This window comes from Adiantum capillus-veneris, chromosome 18, assembly GCF_014529385.1.
Source record: "Adiantum capillus-veneris isolate H3 chromosome 18, ASM1452938v2, whole genome shotgun sequence".
Classification (NCBI taxonomy): Eukaryota; Viridiplantae; Streptophyta; class Polypodiopsida; order Polypodiales; family Pteridaceae; genus Adiantum; species Adiantum capillus-veneris.
Window position 1 is genome coordinate 100775791 of NC_140948.1, and position 19173 is coordinate 100794963.

The following is a 19173-nucleotide window of genomic DNA, read 5'->3' on the forward strand; positions in this document are numbered from 1 at the left end:
TCAATACAAACATTTCTGAAAATGCACTTTTTTTGGAAAAACTTGCAAGCTTGAAAATCTAATAATATACTTCCACTCTCCAACAATGTTTACAAGTAGTTGCCAGACTCCACACACGTAATAGAGACCCTTTAAACATGATTGGCACAGGAAACTGTTTATATTTTGCTTCTTTAAGAGCACAAATTATCAGAGCTAAATGAACGCTGTTGTGGAAAACTCCTCTCTCTTCAAACCTTTTAGCTATGTTTCAAAGATGGTATACATAGGCCAATCCTAACAGAACACCAAACAAAGAAGAAGGATTTTGTATTACCATGCAAAAAAAATTCGTAAAATTGATAACATACCAATAAACAATAGAACAGTTGGCAGCTCCATTAGCTCTCCCACTAGTTATAGGAATCAATGGCCCAATGATACACATGAATGCCCATTGCCCAGATATAGGCCCTCAAGGAATCAGTTGGGTAAGTCCAAACGTGGAACACATAAAAGAAACCAAGACATAGAAAGAAATGGTAACAAGCATAAGAGAAATGTTAAAGATTTTAAGATGTCCGAAACTAAAGAATAGTAATTTTAAGGGTGTGTGTGTGTGTGTGTGTGTGTGTGTGTACGTGTGAATGTGCATGTCCTTAGGAGCGTGGCCCTGGTGATTTACAAACTGCAGTCCTGCTCGCGAACCCTAAGCCTGCGCAATCTGCAGCAGCCCTTCCACCTCGCGAGTCACAACCTGCCCACAGGTTGGTGCGCGCCCGCGTGTATGCGTGCTGCGTGTTGGTGTGTGTCAAGTGTGCGTGTGTGTGTGTGAGTCGCGTGGATCTCCTGAGCGCAGCAGCAGCTCTATGCACCCTCGCCAGCGTGTGTGTGTGCACGCGCGCGTGTTGAATGCTAAGAGCTCTATGTAAATAGCGCTACAGCAGCAATTGACATAACGCTGGCAGCATAGCACAACAGAAGCGTTTGAAATTTATCAATGCTGGAGTACCTAAAGGCCTCGACAGGTAGCACAATAGATAATTAAAGCATATCGTTGGCCATCTTTTCTGCAATGCTACATAGCCAGAGTGTGTGTGTGTGTGTGTGTGAGAGTGGGTTCATGTACAACCACCTTCTGTCTGCGTGTCTGTGTGAATAACAGTCAAATCAAAAACACCAAAAAGAGTGTGTGTGGGTGTGTGTGTGCACGTGTGTGTGTGTGTGAGAATAGCAATCAAAATTCAAAAACACCAAAAAAGAGAGCGTGTGTGTGTATGTGTGTGAGCTTCCCATGGATTCGACTGAGCAGTGTATATACAAGCGCGGGAAAGCCATGGAAACTTTGGATATGGATGCTTTAAGCCTTATCAAAGAATGTTTGCATGAGGACTTCGAGGATGCACGTCAAGCCTGAGAAGGATCCACTCCCGTCATGGAAGTGCGCATTCCTATACAAGAGCTTATGGATCCTGTTGCTCAATATGCACTTATCCCGGGTAGAATGACTACAGCTCAGGACTTGGGCCAATGGGTTGATTTTCTACTCAAACGGCAAGCAGTCCGAGGGGTTTACTTTGGCGTGCGAGGTTTCTATGAAGTCTTGCTGGCCGACATGGGATGCTCGGGATGATTTGCTTGAAATGTCTCCTCTTTTCTTCAATACACAGATGACTCATGTACTGCCCTGGGCTCTCACCAAGGACTATCAGAGCCTCATTCGTCACAAGTGTCCTGTCTGGGTTGAGGTGGTCAACTTTCCTCGCACTTGGCGTCACTTTCTTCCTTTGTTGGCTGCTGAGTTGGGCAAAGTCATTTGCCCTCCTAAGCTGGAAGCAAAGACAAATCGTTTTTGTATTCTGTGGGATACGGATATCCCCACACCAGCAGATATTTTGATCGATTCTGGGAATGCAGTGGTTGGAAAGCGTCCATTTAAACTTAAATGGGGCAAATTTGCAAATTCTTGCTTCCGCTGTGGCAAATTTGTTCATATGCAATCCAAATGTCCGGAACCAAACCTGCAACCACCTCCTTCAACTGTCCCTACTCCTCAACCTCACTCACCTCCGAAATCTTCTACTGAGGTTCAAACCAAAGGTGCTTCAACCTCCTCCCCGACAGCTGGGACGAATAAAGGCAAAGGAAAACAATTACAATTGTCTGCACTTTCTACTTCTCCAAATATTAAAGACAAAGAAAAAGAACAGGTTTCAACCTCTCAAACATGGATAGTGCCCAAGAAACCCGCTAAAGCCTCTACAACCCGTATTCCGGCATCTTCTAGTAACTATGTGCCCCCTTTGAAGAATGTTGCTAAGAAAAAACTCCCTTGTAATGACAACACTTCTTTGGCTGAAGCTTGGGACAAGGTGGTTCGCTCTTACAAGGAAGTTGTTACAAGAGAAGCCTCTACATCGCAAGGTGCCTTTGTTTTCAATCATCCTGGTCCAGGTCTTGACCCACCTTCTCAGGTATCTACAATCGGGGAGGATGTGTCGATGGGCACTGTTACTTGAGTTTTCCCCTGTTTCCCGTTTTCTCGCCCACTGTATATACCATATAGAATGCATAGTTCTTTGAATTGCATCTCCTATAATGTGCGTGGGTTATGCAATCACGACAAGTGGCGGCTTACTTGGCACTATGTACATACATGTAAAGCGGACATTGTGGTTCTTCAAGAGCATAACCAACATCAGTTTGCAGGACAGACTTCTTACTTTGCGGGCTATTGGATAGCTTACGCAGGATCAACTGGCTATTTGGAGTGCTTATACTTGTTCGACATGAACTCTTCCCGACCTTCGTCTTCAATGCTCCGGTTGGGAGATGGATGGTCATCCAATGTATTGTTAATGGGGAAGTTTTCTAATTTGGAGGATTATATGCGTACACAGCTACTGCAGATAGGGCACGGTTGTGGAGTGCTGTCTCCTCTTATTGTTGGCGTTCCAATGCATTTCTTTGTGGAGATTTTAATAATGCACCAAACCTTGCGGATAATACTACTTCTCACATGCTTCATATGGAACGGCAATCATGGAATCAGTTTATGTTGACATATAATGGGTTTGATTTGTGGCCCTTTTTGCATGCAGTTGATCCAGGATTCACTTTTCAGCATAATGCTCAATCTATGTATCGTGCTCGGTTGGATCGCTGGTATCTGTTTCACATGAAACCGTATGATGAATTTGTATGTGAGATGAGGATTGATTATGCTATGTGTCTCTCGGATCATTTTTCCGTTGCTTGAAACTTTGTTTTGGCTCTTTTGATGTCAATGACCGCCTACCCAAGAAGAGATTTTTGCATGTCAATAATGCTTATCTCAAGCATGAGCTTTTTCGCGCTATGATTGTGGATATCATCCCACCTTTGATCTCTCAGATGTATGTTGATATGGACATAGCCTGGTTCCGCTTTGTTATGCGTGTTCAATGTGTTATCCAGGACTATGGCAGGGATTATTTGTCACGATTAAGGGAACATGTTAATATGGCAAAGGATGCTTGTATCAGATTAATGCACTTGGCTAATTATTCTTCTCTTACTGACACTCAAATGATTGAGTTGCTTTCTGCTCGCACTATGTTACGGCACAATAATGAGAGGAAATTGGCCAAATGGCAAACTCGAGCTCGTCAACAGGCTTTTGCAGATAAAGGATGTGCTTCTAAACAATTCTTCCAACATTTGCACCACTCCAGGCAGTCTCAAGCTATACGGAGAGTTAAATTACCGTCAGGGGAGTGGACCGCCACTTTACGGGGGCTAGCACTAGCCCTACACTCTCATTATGGCAAGATTTTTGAGGCCCCTTCTTCTCCCACGAGAGAAGCTCGCCAAGCGCGTCACATGTTTCTATCGCATGTTACTCCCATTCTTTCGATGCAGCAGGCTCAAGACTTGGAAGCTTTTTTCACTGACTCGGAATTGTATGCCAGCTTGCTTGATTTGGGCCGGTGGAGAGCTCCTGGTTGGGATGGTCTCTCTATGGAATTTTCTTGTCTTTCTGGGATTATTTGAAGTTGCCTCTGTTGTTCATGATGAATACAGCTTGGGAACAACAGGAATTGCCCTCCTCTTGGAAAGAAGGTTTGCTCAAGCTGATACCTAAGCATGCATTGTGTGAAGAATTCTCTCATTGGCGGCCTATTACACTCATGCCCGTGGTATAGAAATTAATGGCAAAAATGCTTGCTAACCGACTCAAGTGCTTTCTGCATGAAGGCTTGCATCAATCTCAATACGGCTTCATTCCACGACATCAAATTACTGATAACCTCGCGAATGTCATCATTGGTATGGAATATGCAAAATATACTCAACAAAATGTCTTGGTCATGCAAGTTGACATTGAAAAGGCATTTAATACTGTTCTTTGGGATTATATTGCAGATACCATGCAACACTTGGGATTTGGGCCTAGGCTACCCCGTGTCGTGCTTTTCTTGTATGCACACAACTCTTCTTCAGGCTTGTTGGAAGGATCTCTCACAGAATCTTGGCCGTTGGGACGGTCGGTAAGGTAGGGCTGCCCTCTCAGTGCTTTGCTTTATGCGGTCGCTACTCACCCCTTGTTTATGTATTTGAATTCCTTGACTTCCACTGGTAGATTACATGGTTTGACATTACCTTCTGGACAGCAGTTTGCAGGTCAGGTCTATGCGGATGACTCTTTGTTGATGTACAACAAATTATGCATACTCTTCACTTCTTTGGATTGACACCATGTCTCAAAGTTAACTTTTGTAAATCCAAGCTATTGCCTTTGAAAGAGTGTGACTAGCATAAGATATTGTGGCCTGGGCAGATTGTTCCTCCGCACGTTCTGGTTCGCCATTTGGGTTATCCGCTGGGTTGGAATGTATCGGCTATGCAGAAACAGGATTGGGTGCTGCAACGTCTGCATTCCAATTTAACTTATTGGAAATTGTCCATGTGGCCACTTCATGTGCGTCTCAGGATTGTCCAATGCATGCTTGTGGCTTATGTGCAGTTTCACTTGCCTTAGCTATCCTGGCCTCGATTGCGCTTACAGTCCCTCATGTCCAATATTTTAGAGCATTTTTGGCGGACCTCGTCTAGCACGAAGGGTCTTCGGCTTCTATCTATGGACAAGCTGTGTTCTCCCAAACGGCTTGGAGGGTTAAATATTTTGGACTTGAGACGTCATCTTCTGGCTCGGAAAGCTATGCTGTTGCCAGTTTTGGTGGAGCAACAACAACCTTGGGCTCTCATGGATTCGGTTGAGCAGGTCTTGTTGATCCTCAGCTGGTTCTTGTGGCCGATTCCTCTTGTGGCTAGGTGTGGTCGGCCCCTACCCGGTTCCTCTTCCTCGGTAGTTCTTACTTGTAGACCCAATTTCTTATCTTTAAGACGAGCTACTTCAATTGCTACCTCATACGTAGCAGGAAACCTTCCCTTCACCTTTTCCTTAAGAATTGGCCATAAACCAACCACAAACCGGTCTTTCTTTAGAAAATCGGGTGCCCCTTTGCCCTCCCTCAGCGATGCAACCCATCGTCCCCATAGATCCACGAACTTTGATTCGTATAGCTGCATATTCAGCCATACTTCCTTGCTTCAACTCCATCAACAATTGCCACAATTTTTCAGATGTGGTGCCTTCTCCAAAGTGCCTTAGAAATGCTACTCTCCGCATTTGGTAGAGTCATCTGCCTTTGAAGGAACTTGTTTTCTTGTGGCGCTGCTTGGTGGGAGCTCTACCTGTTGGCAGTGTGTTACATGCTCGGCATATTGCACCTTCGCGCTGACCCAGATTCCTTGAAGCTAAGGAGACCGTGCCACACTTACTGTGGCCTTGTTGTCACTCCAAAGCCTTCATTCGGCAAGTGTCGACTGATCTTTGGCTGCATTTTCCTTTTGGCTCTTTTCATAGACCCTTTTGGATTTTTGGGGTGCTACAGACACCGCAATCTCAGTTTGCGGTGTTCTTCACCTAGGTCAGATTTTGGACTCTCTGGGCCATCTAGCACCATAGGAACTCCTTAATGTTCCAAGGCACTTCTGTTGACCCCTTTCCCTATTTCAAATTTTCTCTTGGTCAAGTGCTGCATTTTGTCTATGACGCTGGAGACATCACTCTTGATACCTACAGGATTTACTTTGACTGTTTCTAGCCTTCGGAGCCTCATAGTGCTCCGCTTTTTGTATCCCTTTCTCTTCGTGGGTTTTCGTCGCTTTGAGGTTTTCCACTTGTAAATTAATCAAAGCAATTTTACAAAAAAAAAAGTGTGTGTGAGTGTGTGTGATACGGTGAGAAAGGTGTGTGTGTGTGTGATGGTGTGCGCGATACGGTGAGAAAGGTCTCTGATGGTGAGAAAAGTGAGTGTGTGTGATACGGTGAGAAAGGTCTGTGACGCGATTCTTGCTCCTCTATTGCGTGGGTCTCCTGCGCGCATTTGCAATTCTCTATGCCCTAGCCCGCTTGTGTGTGTGTGTGTGTGTGCGCGCGCGCGCGCGAGGGTGCGAGCCTTTGTGTGTATACAGTGGTGCGTGGTAGCGAGTTGGACAGTGTGTGTCTATGTGTGGTAGCGGTCCTGCTCTTGTGCCCCTGCTCCTCTCTGTTCCAGCGCCAGACTGCCCTCCCTTGCCTCGACAGTCAGCTTCCAACGCAAGCCTTGTACAACTCGTCGTCTCTGTAGTTTAGGTTTGGTGTGTGCGTGTGTGAGTCTCTGTCCTGTGCATAATCTACTGTGTGCATGTGTACTTAGCGTAGAAGGAGGTGTTTTCCCTCCGTCCCTTCAGAGTTGCTGTCATTTCAGTCCTCCATGGAGCCTGCAGATACGTGTACTTACAAAAGAATGAAAGGAGTTGATGATTCCACCATGGATGCCCTGCCAATTATCAAGGATTGTTTATAGGAGGATTTTCAAGATGCACGTAAAATGTGGGATGGCCCCCTATTCCTGTTACTATGTATTCCAGTGCAAGAGCTCATGGATGCAGTTGCTCAATAAGCCCTTAATGCAGTCATCTTATTTCTCCCCGGTAAAATGCCTACTGCACAAGATGTTGGGCAATGGATCGATTTCCTGTTAAAGCGTCGAGCAGTACGTGGTGTTTACTTTGGCGCAGGGGGCTTCTATGAAGTGTTGTTATTTGATACGAAAGCGTGGGATTCACTGTTGGAAATGTCCCCGCTCTTTTTTAATACGCAAATGACTCATGTCCTTCCATGGGCTCTCACTAAAGATTATCAGAGCTTGATTCGCCAGAAGTGTCACAAGACGGGCACCACCTGCCAATAGAAAAGAACAGACTGAACAGACTTTTAGCACTTCAATAACAACTGAACTGAAAGAGAGAGACGACACGTGACACGGAGTGGCGAAATTCCACCCCAGAGAGTATTGGCCCCAAACCTTGGCGCCCCTTTCGGTATTTCTTTATATTGCATCAACACAGTACAAGCCGGTATTCCAGACTCTGCACCTTCTCTAGGAAGCATGCCAGAGAATGAGCCCTAACCTCATATTTAAAGGCCCTTGGCTTGAAAAGTAGTTATAGTGAAAAGCCTTGAAAACTCAAAAGCTTTTGGTCCAAAAAGCAATGCCAAAAGCTGCCAACGTAATTTACGGAAATCCGTACAGCCTACCACGTCATCAGCCAGCGGAAAACGCGGAATTCCGTACAGCATGCCACGTCATCATGTCAGTGCAATTTTCGAAAATCTGCCACATCATCAGTTTTTGTATGTGTGCGGGTCCTGCTTTATTTTAATCCTTTGTGTCACTTGGGGCCCCATCGAACGGGGTCCCCATAAGTTGGTAGGACTTCTTCTTCTGTTACTTGTTCTTCTTAGGGTTTAGGCCCCTCGGCCGGCATCTGTAAGTTGGCTCCATTCTTTAGGCTTTGACACGTTAGCAGTTTGTTACAAGAAGTGTCCCGTATGGGTTGAGGTGCTCGATTTTCCTTGCACCTGGCATCACTTTCTTCTTTATTGTCTGCTCAATTGGGGAAGGTGATTTGCCTGCCTAAGTTGGATGCAAATACTAATCGTTTTTGTATCCTTTGGGACACTGATACTCCTAAGTGCAATAGGCATTACACTAAATTCGGGTGATCCTGTTGTTGGTAAACGTCATTTTAAGCTTAAATGGGACAAATTTGCCAATTCTTGTTTCCACTGTGGCAAATTCGGTCATATGCAATCGGAGTGTCCTGAACCTAATCTTCAACCCCCCCCCTCGGCTGTGCCTCCTTCGCAATCCACTTTCCTAGCGAGAGCTACACGTGAGGCCACAATCACTTGAATCTCTCCTCCTATAGAGGCAACTGGTGGAAATAAAGGCAAAGGGAAACAAGCATTGCCTAATACGCCTAGGGATCACACAGCGACAAAGGATAAAGCGAAAGACAAGAGTGAAGATAAAGGCAAGGCCCCAGTCTCAGTCACAGAGGCTTGGACAGTCCCCAAAAAAGTGATTAAAGTACGTAATGAGGTTTCTTTATGCAATTATGTACCTTCTTCCTCCTCTCTCAAGCTCTCTCAGAAGAAGCTTCTCTACAACGATAACAAGTCTTTGGCGGAGGCTTGGGATAAGGTTGTTTGTTCCTATAAGGATGTAGTCACAGGGGATACTTCAGGACCTCTTTCTTCCTCGCCCAATACATCCCATTCGATATTGCCGGAGTCTTATCAGGTAGCACCTCCTCATCCACCTTTGGTTGATGAGGACGTGCTTATGCACATCAACACTTAAATTATCCTCTTTCTTTGCCCTTTGTACATATTATTTATAATGCATAGCTCTTTAAAGTGCATTTCATACAATGTGCGTGGGTTAAGCAATCACGCAAAGTGGCGGCTTACTTGGCAATATGTACATACATGTAAGGCAGACATCGTAGTTTTACAAGAGCACAATCAGCATGAGTATGCTGGCCAGATATCTTACTACGGGGGGTATTGGATCGCCTATGCAGGATTTGGTGATTACTCAGGAGTGCTTATGCTTATTCGTCATGAACTACAACCAATTCTGGCTTTTAATGATCCTGTTGGGAGGTGGATGGTAATCCAATGTATGGTGAATGGGAAAGTCTTTGAATATGCACGTCTATATGCCTCTACAACTTCTGCGGATAGGGCGAGGGTATGGAATGATATGGCATATTACAATTGGCGCTCGAATGCATTTCTTTGTGGGGATTTTAATAATGCATCGAATCCTCGGGATAATACGACTGATCATTCTCATATGCTAGCCGTGGAAAAGCAGTCATGGGATCACTTGATGTCACGATGTAATGCATTAATTATGTGGTATTCTTTGCATAAGAATGACCCAGGATTCACTTTCCAGCACAATGCATTGTCCTCTTATCGTGCTCGCTTGGATTGATGGTATATTCTGCATATGCAACAGTATGAGGACTATATATGTGAAATGAGTATTGATCATACGCTTGGCATCTCGGATCATGCTCCCATAAGTGTATCATTACACTTTGGCTACATGCAAGATGCTACCACATTACCGAGGAAGCGGTTGCTACATATCAATAATGCATATTTGTCACATGAAACCTTTCACAATATGATTGTGGACACCATTTCACCTCTTTTGTTCCAGATGTATGGTCATATTGACACGGCTTGGTATCGTTTTGTTATGCGAGTTCAACATGTCATTCAGGAGTACGGAAAAGTCTATATGTCACACCAGCGAAGGCAAGTGCAGCAGGCTAAAAGCACATGTCAGACATTAATGCAATTGGTCAATCATTCTCAGCTCTCTGAAGCTCAGCTAGCTGAATTATTTTCAGCTCAAAATATATTGCGTCTCGATGATCAAAGAAAACTGACCAATTGGCAAACTAGAGCTAGACAACATGCATTTCAAGATAAAGGTTGTGCTTCCAAGCAATTTTTCAAGCATTTACATCATACTAAACAAAATCAAGCTATCAAAAGAATTAAACTTCCATCTAGGGAGTGGACTCCTTCCATACAGGAGCTTGCTGAAGCTTTGGTGACACATTATGGAACTGTTTTTGCGGCTCATACTCATCTTTCACAGGAAGCACGGCATGCACGTTTTTTGTTTCTATCGGATATAAATCCGATCCTTTCCCCGCAACGAGCACAGGAGCTTGATGTTCCTTTCACTGAGGAGGAATTGCAAGACAACTCAAGGCATTTGGGCCGTGGGAAATCTCCGGGTTGGGATGGACTCACTATTGAGTTTTTCATTTCATTCAGGGATCATCTCAAGGACCCGTTGCTATTTATGGTGAATAGGGCATGGGAACAACAACAGATGCCATCCTCTTGGAAAGAGGGTCTTCTTAAATTGTTGCCGAAACAGGTCCTATGTGAGGAGTTCTCTCATTGGCGACCAATCACTCTCATGCCTGTTGTCTATAAGTTAATGGCCAAGATGCTTGTTAACCGTTTCAAAGATTACCTGCATTCAGGCATACATCAATCTCAATATGATTTTATTCCACGACGCCAAATTACTGATAGTCTGGCAAATGTCATTCTTGGTATGGGATATGCAAAGTACACCAAACAGGATGTGTTGTTCATGCAAGTTGACATAGAAAAATCTTTTGACTCGGTCCTTTGAGACTACATCGCTGAGGTAATGCAAAAGCTTGGATTTGGGCCTAAACTTGTGCAGGTGGTGTATTTCTTATATGCTCATAGCACATCCGCTGCTTTGCTTGATGGTTACATTACTGAACCTTGGTCTCTAGGTCGTTCTGTCAGGCAAGGATGTCCTCTCAGTGATTTGCTTTATGCTATTGCTTCTCATCCTTTGTTTATGCATTTAGAGTCCTTAACCTCAGCTGGAGACTTGCATGGCCTAACACTGCCATCTGGAAAGCATTTATTGGTCAAGGGTATGCGGATGATTCACTGTTCACACCTTGGAATCATTATGAGGATGTTCAACAAATTATGCATGTTCTCCATCTCTTTGGATTGGCGGCTGGGCTGAAAGTTAACTTTCGCAAATCCAGGTTGATCCCTCTCAATGCTTCTGAATGGCACAAGGTATTATGGCCCGGTGAGATTGTTTCCTCTCACACTCTAGTGCGTCATTTGGGATATCCAATTGAATGGAATGTATTTGCTAAGGATAAGCTTGATTGGGTATGGCATTGCCTTGAATCTAGATTGCATTTACTGGAAATTATCTACCTGGCCACTACATGTGCGTCTCAGAATTGTTCAATGTATTCTTGTGGCATATGTGCAGTTTTATCTGCCTCTCTTATCCTCGCCACAACAAGGATTGAATAGCCTCATGTCATGCATCATGGAGCATTTTTGGCGCACCTCCTCTCCACCTCCAAGGCACTATCCGCGCTACAGGTGCTCTCAGTTTGGCGATCACGGTGGGACCTCAACTGAAGTCTCACTCTCTGTGAGGTACAAATCTTGAAGCTAGTCGGGTCTATCTAGCTTCACCTACCTTGCCTTGCATTGTTCTTCTCTCGCCCTGGTCCAACCAGTCCTCGACCCTGGTCTAGTCCTCCTCGTCCCTGGTCTAGTCTAGGTCTAGTCACTTGCCTGGTCGAGTAGAGTCTAGACCAGTCTTCAACCAATTCAAGGTTTTCTTGCCCAAAGCTTGGTTGGATTGGTGGTTGCTGCATGACACATACAAGGTGGTCAGTCGAGCGTCAAAGCGCACTACTGAGTCCTCTGAAGTACTACAGTCTACAACAGAAGACGACCCTTGGTACCTAGTAGAAGTCCATCCACCTCATCACCCATACCTCCACATACGACATCGCCCATTCCTCCATCCGGTTCCACATCTTCCAGATCACCTTCTCCAGTAAAGCTCTCTCCTATTCTGCGAGACAACAGGCTATTGAGCAACGGGCTCCTGAGCAAGGGGCCATGGAGGCTTTGGCAAGTGTTTTGGCCAAGGTGAACATCAAGTTCCCTACCTTCAAAGGACTCTCTTCAGAAGATCCTGACGACCATGCAAGGAGGTTTGTATCTCTTTGTCGGGGTCGTGGTCTTAATAGAGAGGATGCTTATTTGGTACTCTTTCTATCTACCTTGGATGGCTTAGCAGACAAATGGTAACAGTCACTTTGCAGGAACCATTTTGCAACTTGGGCAACCTTAAGACAACAGTTCTGTGCAGCATTCAGGCCAGGTGACTATCAGGAGAAGGTTTTGGATGAGTTGGCCAACATGGTGCTCCAGCTAGAGGAGACTTTTGTAGAACTTATGATGAAAACCAAGTCTCTGGTTGCCAAGCTTCCCCAACAACCCGATGAATTCATGGTTAAGAAGTGGGTAGAGAAGGTGCTTCCCAAAACTTCTCAGCAAAAACTCCGAGAGAGTTTCCGACCCGACGCCACTCTGGAGGAGTTCATCGCAGCTGTACTAGGATAGAGGGGACTAGAAAGCTGTTCACCAACCCCCCTCACATAGAGAATCCCTCTGTGTTTTCGGAAGGTCCTCTTGATCCATTGACTTCTTTGCGCAGAGAACTTGAAGCCCTAAAACTACAATGCGCTCTCCAAGAAGAGAAATCAATCTCTCTTAGACAAGAAAAACCACCACATCTTGAGGCTTTGGATCAAATCAAGAGAGAGCTAGAAGAGCTTCGGTCTCAGCAGGAGACTAAAGCTATGGTATGGTGCAGCTCTTGTCGCTCTCCAGGACATCCTCCACAGGATTGTCCCCTTTAGGCTTATTGCCACTTTTGCGAAAAATCTGGGCACAAAGACAAGGATTGCTACTATATCAAGGGATTGCGGCAAATACAACAAAGTCTAGGTCCTTCTCTCCAACAAGGGCTAGCACCTGCATCCAACATGGTCTCACCCTATGGCCATCAAAACCCATTGCCACCTCTGCTGACAACACCTATGCAGCAAGGTATGCACAACAACTTTGCATCCCCCAGCTTTTATCATGCTAGTACTCCTTCAGTTCCCCAAAGCTTCTACACGTCAGCATCCGGTCCCGTGCAGCAAGGGCAGAGACCACCTCGCCCCTCCAATAGGCCAATTTTGTGCTACAAGTGCGGGGAGTATGGACATTATCGGAGCAAATGTCCGTTGCCAGAAGGGTCCCCTCCTTGCCGACACTGTCCTGAAGCTAAGGTTCACTATAGGAAGGACTGCCCAAAACAATGAGCATCCACATCTACAAGCACAAACCAGAACCAGCAGGAGTTTACATTCCCAAAGCTTAACCTCATCACAGTAAGCACCATTCCACAGGCCCCGCCTTCCACTCTTGTAGTTGCCTCTGGAGATGGGTTGAAGCAAGTGGAAGAGTCGGCTGGTGTGCTCACACGAGCACAGAGAGCTGCTCTTGGCTTCAGCCTCCTTGGCGGTCCAATTTTTCCATCTTCTGTCACACAAATGAGTCAAACTCCCTTAGTAGCTGACAAACCAGCAGGTAGTGTCAAGAGCCAACCTACCTTGCTTTTATCAGATATTGATGGTGCTTTCATGGAAGCAGTAGAGGACTTGCAGAAGCTTAAGATACCAGAGCAAGATCTAATCAAAGGAGTGAAGCCTACAACAGAGTCTATCTTGAAAAACACCTTTCAGCAAGTGTCACTATACGACATGCTTCGACTTGATGCAAATTTTAGAAGTGACACCCTTTCCATCATCCAGTCTCTGTACCCTAGTCTCTGTACCCTGGTGCAGGGCCTAGTGGCGGGCACCTACCTGTGCAGCCCTTGGAGTCCTACATGATTTCATATCCAGCTTCTCCCCTCACCGACTACAAAAGTCCTTGTCTCACTGTGTCTATTCTTGGGCATCAATTCTCAGGCGTCATAGTGGATGGTGGATCTGGGATCAATCTGATGCCAGAATTTACTATGTTGGCCTTAGGTTTGCAGCCTGTCCGACCTGCTCCATTCACTGTTACATTGGCAGACCAGAGGACAGTCTACCCCGTGGGCATAGTAGAGAAGGTGCCTCTGATGGTACAAGACTTCACATTTAGTTTGGATTTTGTTGTGGTTCGTCTTCCACAAGTAGAGGGCGGATTTCCCTTGCTCATCGGCAAAACCATGGCTGCGACACACTAAAGCACTCCATGTGGATACATAGTCCTGGTTCCCCGATGCAACCAATTTGCCTAGAAGGAGGCATGGATCCCGTCGTGCAACATAGTTCTTTGTCCCTAGCAACCAACCTCGAATTGGAACAGCCTACTCCACCCGACGTGTCAGATGAGGATCTATTGGAGTGGTTGAATGGTACCAAATCTATGCCTTGTTATGGAGTCTCTATTCACTCTTTGTCTGAAGTTACACCCTCTTCCAATGTTTCCGCAGTAACTAAACCTAATGAGCCACCTGAGCCAGCTCAAAGATTGCAGGTCACAGAGAATACTCCTGATGCGCCCTTGGTGGAAGCGTTTGAATTTGGTGAGCCTATGAAGAATCATAGATGCGGAAAGAAATCCCCTCTACAGGAGTTCACCCCCCTTCACCATCAGCCCAATCAGCCCCTGTGCTTGCTTCTCCGACCAGAACAAAGCTCTCCTCTGTGTCTAGCTTCCTCAAGATGGGATACAACCAAAAGGATGTTGCTTTCGAGTTTTATGAATTCCCTACTCATGATAGCTGTTTTGCTCATGATACCTCCTCATGATCTCCATCAACTACTGTGCTCTGTAGCATCTCCTCTTTCAGCCAGCGGAGCCAGTGGACCATGGTATTCATCTATAGTGGAACACGAACTCTTCCGGCTATACCTTGCATTGAAGATGAATGTTTGTTGTGTCCTATCCCCTCTCTTCCGGTTATACCTTGCATTGAAGATGAATGTTTGCTGTCTCCTATCCCCTCGACCCTACGCTCCCCCTCACACTCACTCGCCCTCTGCCCACTCACCCTCGCCCCTACCTACCTAGCCCTCGCCCCTACCCTTTTCCACCTCGCCCCTACCCACCCCCTACCTAGCCCTCGTCCCCCTACCTAGCGCTGGCCCCTACCCACCCCCTACCCCCTACTCACCCCTCGCCCCTACCCAAACCCTCCCTTGCCCTCGCCCCTACCCTTCCCCCTCACACCCCCTCAACCCTACCCACTTACCCCTCGCCCCTACCCCTACTCCCCCTCGCCCCTACCCACCCCTCTCTTGCCCTCGCCCCCTGCTCTCCCCCTACTCGCCCCTACCCACCCCCTCACACACCCTCGCCCCTATCCACCCCTCTTGCCCTCGCCCCTACCCACCCCCTCTCTTGCCCTCGCCCCTACCCACCCCGTACTCGCCCTCGCCCCTATCTAGGCCCCCTAACCACCCCTTTCTCCCCTCGCCCCTACCTAGTCTCCCCTCCCCCCCTACCTCACCCCTACCTAGTGAGCATATCTCTTTGCTGTGGAGCCTCATTTTGTTGTGCCAATTGGGATTCTTGGACTATGCAATCATACTGGGTTCCCGCCTATTCAAAGGCTTAAGGCATTTGCAAGAAGTGCAGTGTTTTTAACCCCACTTTTGGCTTCCCGCCTATTCAAAGGCTTAAGGCAGTGCAGTGTTTTTAACACCACTTTTGAGGCATGTAAGGTCATGGTTGGGCCTTACACCTTCTTCACAAAAGATTTACGGATGCGGTGCCTAGTGGTTTTCTACCACAGTTTTTCAGTTTCCCTCTCAGCGAGACGTGGTTTTCTTTCACAGTTTTTCAGTATCCCTCTCACCGAGACAGTGAGCGGTCTTGTGGCGTGCAACCTGTCACAAATGGGAGCGCATAACAATATAAAATACATTCGGATAAATAGGATTTATCACTTATTACTGAAGCCAGAGGATATAGAGAGAAATAAATAGAGAGAGAGATAGAGAGTGAGAAGATCGACACAGTACTGGGGACCAGAAGATGGGCTGGTCCCCCCCCCTAATAGTATCTTTATTACTGAGGAGAAGTCTATACAAGCACTTGAACCGAACGTATTACCACGTTCGTTCTAGAATAAGACTTGATGGTTCCCGGAAGCCTCAGCTTCCGATTCCTAGGGCAAAACCCTATTCCAAGGAACTTCCGTTCCTTATTCCAATTCCTCGAGAATCAAGGTTCTCGCCTCTGGATCTCACCTTCCAGACTCAGGGCATGGCATCCCTGCAACTCTTTTCCAACTCTCTTTCCAGAGTCCCCTTCCCGCAGAAGAACTCTGATTTCCCGGACACGAAGTCCTTACTTGGGAATCCCAACTTCCGGATCACAACTTGAGAGACTACCTCTCTCCGATCCGTGGATCTACTTCCCAAACTCGGGTACGAAACCCCTGGGCTGATCTGGCTCTAGTTCCTCAGAGCGCTTTTCTCCTGCAGAGGCTCATACCTTCCTCTGCTCCTACTCCCTCACTAAGAGGAAGTACACCTGCAAACAAATACTCAGAGTTCATAACATGAAAATCGTTACCTTCAAAGTCTCGATGCTCGAAACGCAACTCCGTTCTCGAAAAGAAATTCCCCGGAAGAGATCTCTCCATAGAAAATCCTCTCTTCCAATCCTACACACAAAAGAGGTGTGTTCTCGGGTTCCTTCTCGTAGATCAGCCCCGTCTACGACGTTTATGGGCTGAAAACAGAGAAAACCAGCAACTTCTCGCGATGGAAACACGCTCAGGCACTACTTCGCGAGGGAACTCGCGCACTGGGTCTTGGCGACATCTAGTACACTTGGGGCAGCCATGGGCATCACCGGCAACGTCTTCTTTACGGCTGAAATCTGCAGCAACATCTCCTCCTTGCAAAGATTGGTCTTCCCCTCTAAGTGAGGGCATGTGATGCTTTTATAGCTCCTAGCCACGGGCACGAATAGCTGCTCCCGTAGAGATCGTGACCGTTTTTTTTTTTTTTTCTTCAATTTTTTTTTTCATTTCATTTTTTTTTTTTCTGTTCTGCCAGAAAGAGAGAGAGAGAAAACGTTGGCTGATCTGTTGCCTTATTTATCAGATGGCTGCCCACTTATTAAGTGGGCGGCCGGCGCATTTTAAAAAATAGTCTGAACCTGTCCAAAAACTCAATAAAACCTTATAAGTTAAAAACAATGCTTTCACAGCACTTCCCAGGCGTCCCTGGATGCAATCACATGCACAGTTGCAATGCAGACATAGACTTCCTTGTGGAAAAGCATCTGCTTTCCCGAAAAGCAATCCCGCTTTCTCAGAAAGCATCTATTTTTCCTCAAAGTTTCCTCTGAACCCATCTTCATTCAAGTGCTTGTTTTTTCCTTGTGCACAATTCTAACACAGTTCGGAATTTCCTCCCGACTATGGATATTCCCTTTCCGATGCACCCGTCACCCACCTTGTGACGCATCAGGAATACCCATCACCTAGTCCTTTCCTACCGAACTTACGGTACAATCTCCTTCACGATGCTCTATGTCACCAATCCTATGACGCATCAGAGATGTCCGTTCCCGGATGGTCGGATACTTCTTTCCGATGCTCCCTGTCACCCATCCAATGTGACGCATCAGAAGTACCCGTTCCTGGTGGCCTTACAGATATTCCCGTTCTCAGTGTTCCCGTCATTACTTTAAATGACGCACTAGGAATACTCTGTACTCGGATGTCTCTAGTGAGAAAAGCCCTCTCACTTAAAATTCCAATAATTCATTTAGAATTATTTTTCTGTAAGATAAAGCCAATTTAGCAACACAACATTTAGCAGGCTACAGTGTCACTTTCACAGGACACATAGTTAGTACAGTTGGTCTGGTCTGGTTCACATTGGACGGACTCTCTGGGCTGGGCAGTGACACGTGGTAGAATACGGACGGTGGTGGTTTAGTGGACATTGTGGCCAGGTCACCACCACCACTCAATTTGGAGATTGGTTTATGGATGACATTTATGAGTCGTTGGTGGATCATCTTCTAGCTCTATGGTCCAGCGTCGTTGTTAGGCGTAGCGAGTCTATACACACAGCACGTCTTTACCATCCCTGCACATCTGAGCCTCGACACTCCATTGTACCTGAGAGTCCTGGGATGGAGCTGTGGGCTGGAGCTGAGTGTGCTGCCACGCCAGAGTCTGTATCAGTTCTTTGAGATAGTCGAGTCATTTATTGTGGTCTACTGCTGCTGTTGTGTCTCTGTGAGCTCAGTTGTTGTCTATTGTTTCCTGTTTTCAGTCTGTTTTGAGTGAGATTGGAACACCCCCTGTAGAGAGCACGACACACTATCCGCGCTACAGCCACTCAGCACTTCACATTGGGTCCTCATTATCGTCATGTTTGGCGGGAGATTCAGTCCATGCTTGCGGACTTTGCCCCAATACCTCCATGCATCATGGATTCTCGTTTGCTGGACTGGAGCCTCTCCACCACTCGTTCTGATCACTTGTCCGCTGGCCGTGTTTATGCCTTCTTACAAGTGGATGCTTGGATAGTGCAGCATGGCAACCGGTTATGGTCTATTCATGAGTCCAGATTGTGGTGGAAACGCACTTTGTCTCGTATATGGAAGAATCATTTGCCTCTTAAAGAGCGCATCTGCCTATGGCGATGTGTGGCTCTTCCAGTTGGTCGCTTCCTACAGGCGAGGCATATCACGTCCTCTTCATGTTCCCGATGTGGTGTTGCTGAGGAATCAATGTCGTACATGTTGTGGCAGTGTAGACACTCTTGTCTTTTCTATCGCAGGCTCTCGGCTGCCCTTCATCTTCGTTTCCCCTCAGGCGCCTTTCATAGATGGTTTTGGCTCTTTGGTGTGATACAGCCTCGACCTTCTCAGTTTGAGATATTCTTTAGCTGGTCAAATTTTGGGCTTTGTGGGCCCTATGGAACCAATGCAACCTTCAGATGTTGCATGGCTTTGTGGATGATCCTTTTCACCACTTTAAATTGTCGCTTGGGCAATCGTTACACTATGCCTTGGAGGCTGGAGATAATTCCCTTTATGCCTACATAATTTTCTTTGACTGTTTTTAGCTTTCTTTCCATGAGAACACTAGTGTTCTCTTCTATTGTATATCATCTTCTAGTGGGTTTTCCTCGTGTTGAAGTTTCCCACTTGTAAATTAATACGAGTGATTTACAAAAAAGTGTGTGTCCTTATAATGTGAAACGTGCTTGTGAACGAGCGAAGGTGTGCTTCCGCGTCTTTGCACTTGCACGAGCCCTCTGCTGGCGCGTGGTTTACCACCTGCGCGTATCTGCCCCTGCGCAAATCAGCAGCCTGCGTGACAACGTTAGCTCCAGCCTGTT

The 19173-nt window shown here is 46.3% G+C and overlaps 1 protein-coding gene across 5 annotated transcripts in view; it reads right to left on the bottom strand.

Moving 5' to 3' along the window:
- LOC147436096 (calcium-transporting ATPase 8, plasma membrane-type-like) overlaps positions 1 to 19173 on the bottom strand; it is a 245024-nt gene that overhangs the window by 1450 nt on the left and 224401 nt on the right. The gene's annotated exons all lie outside the window — the stretch shown is intronic.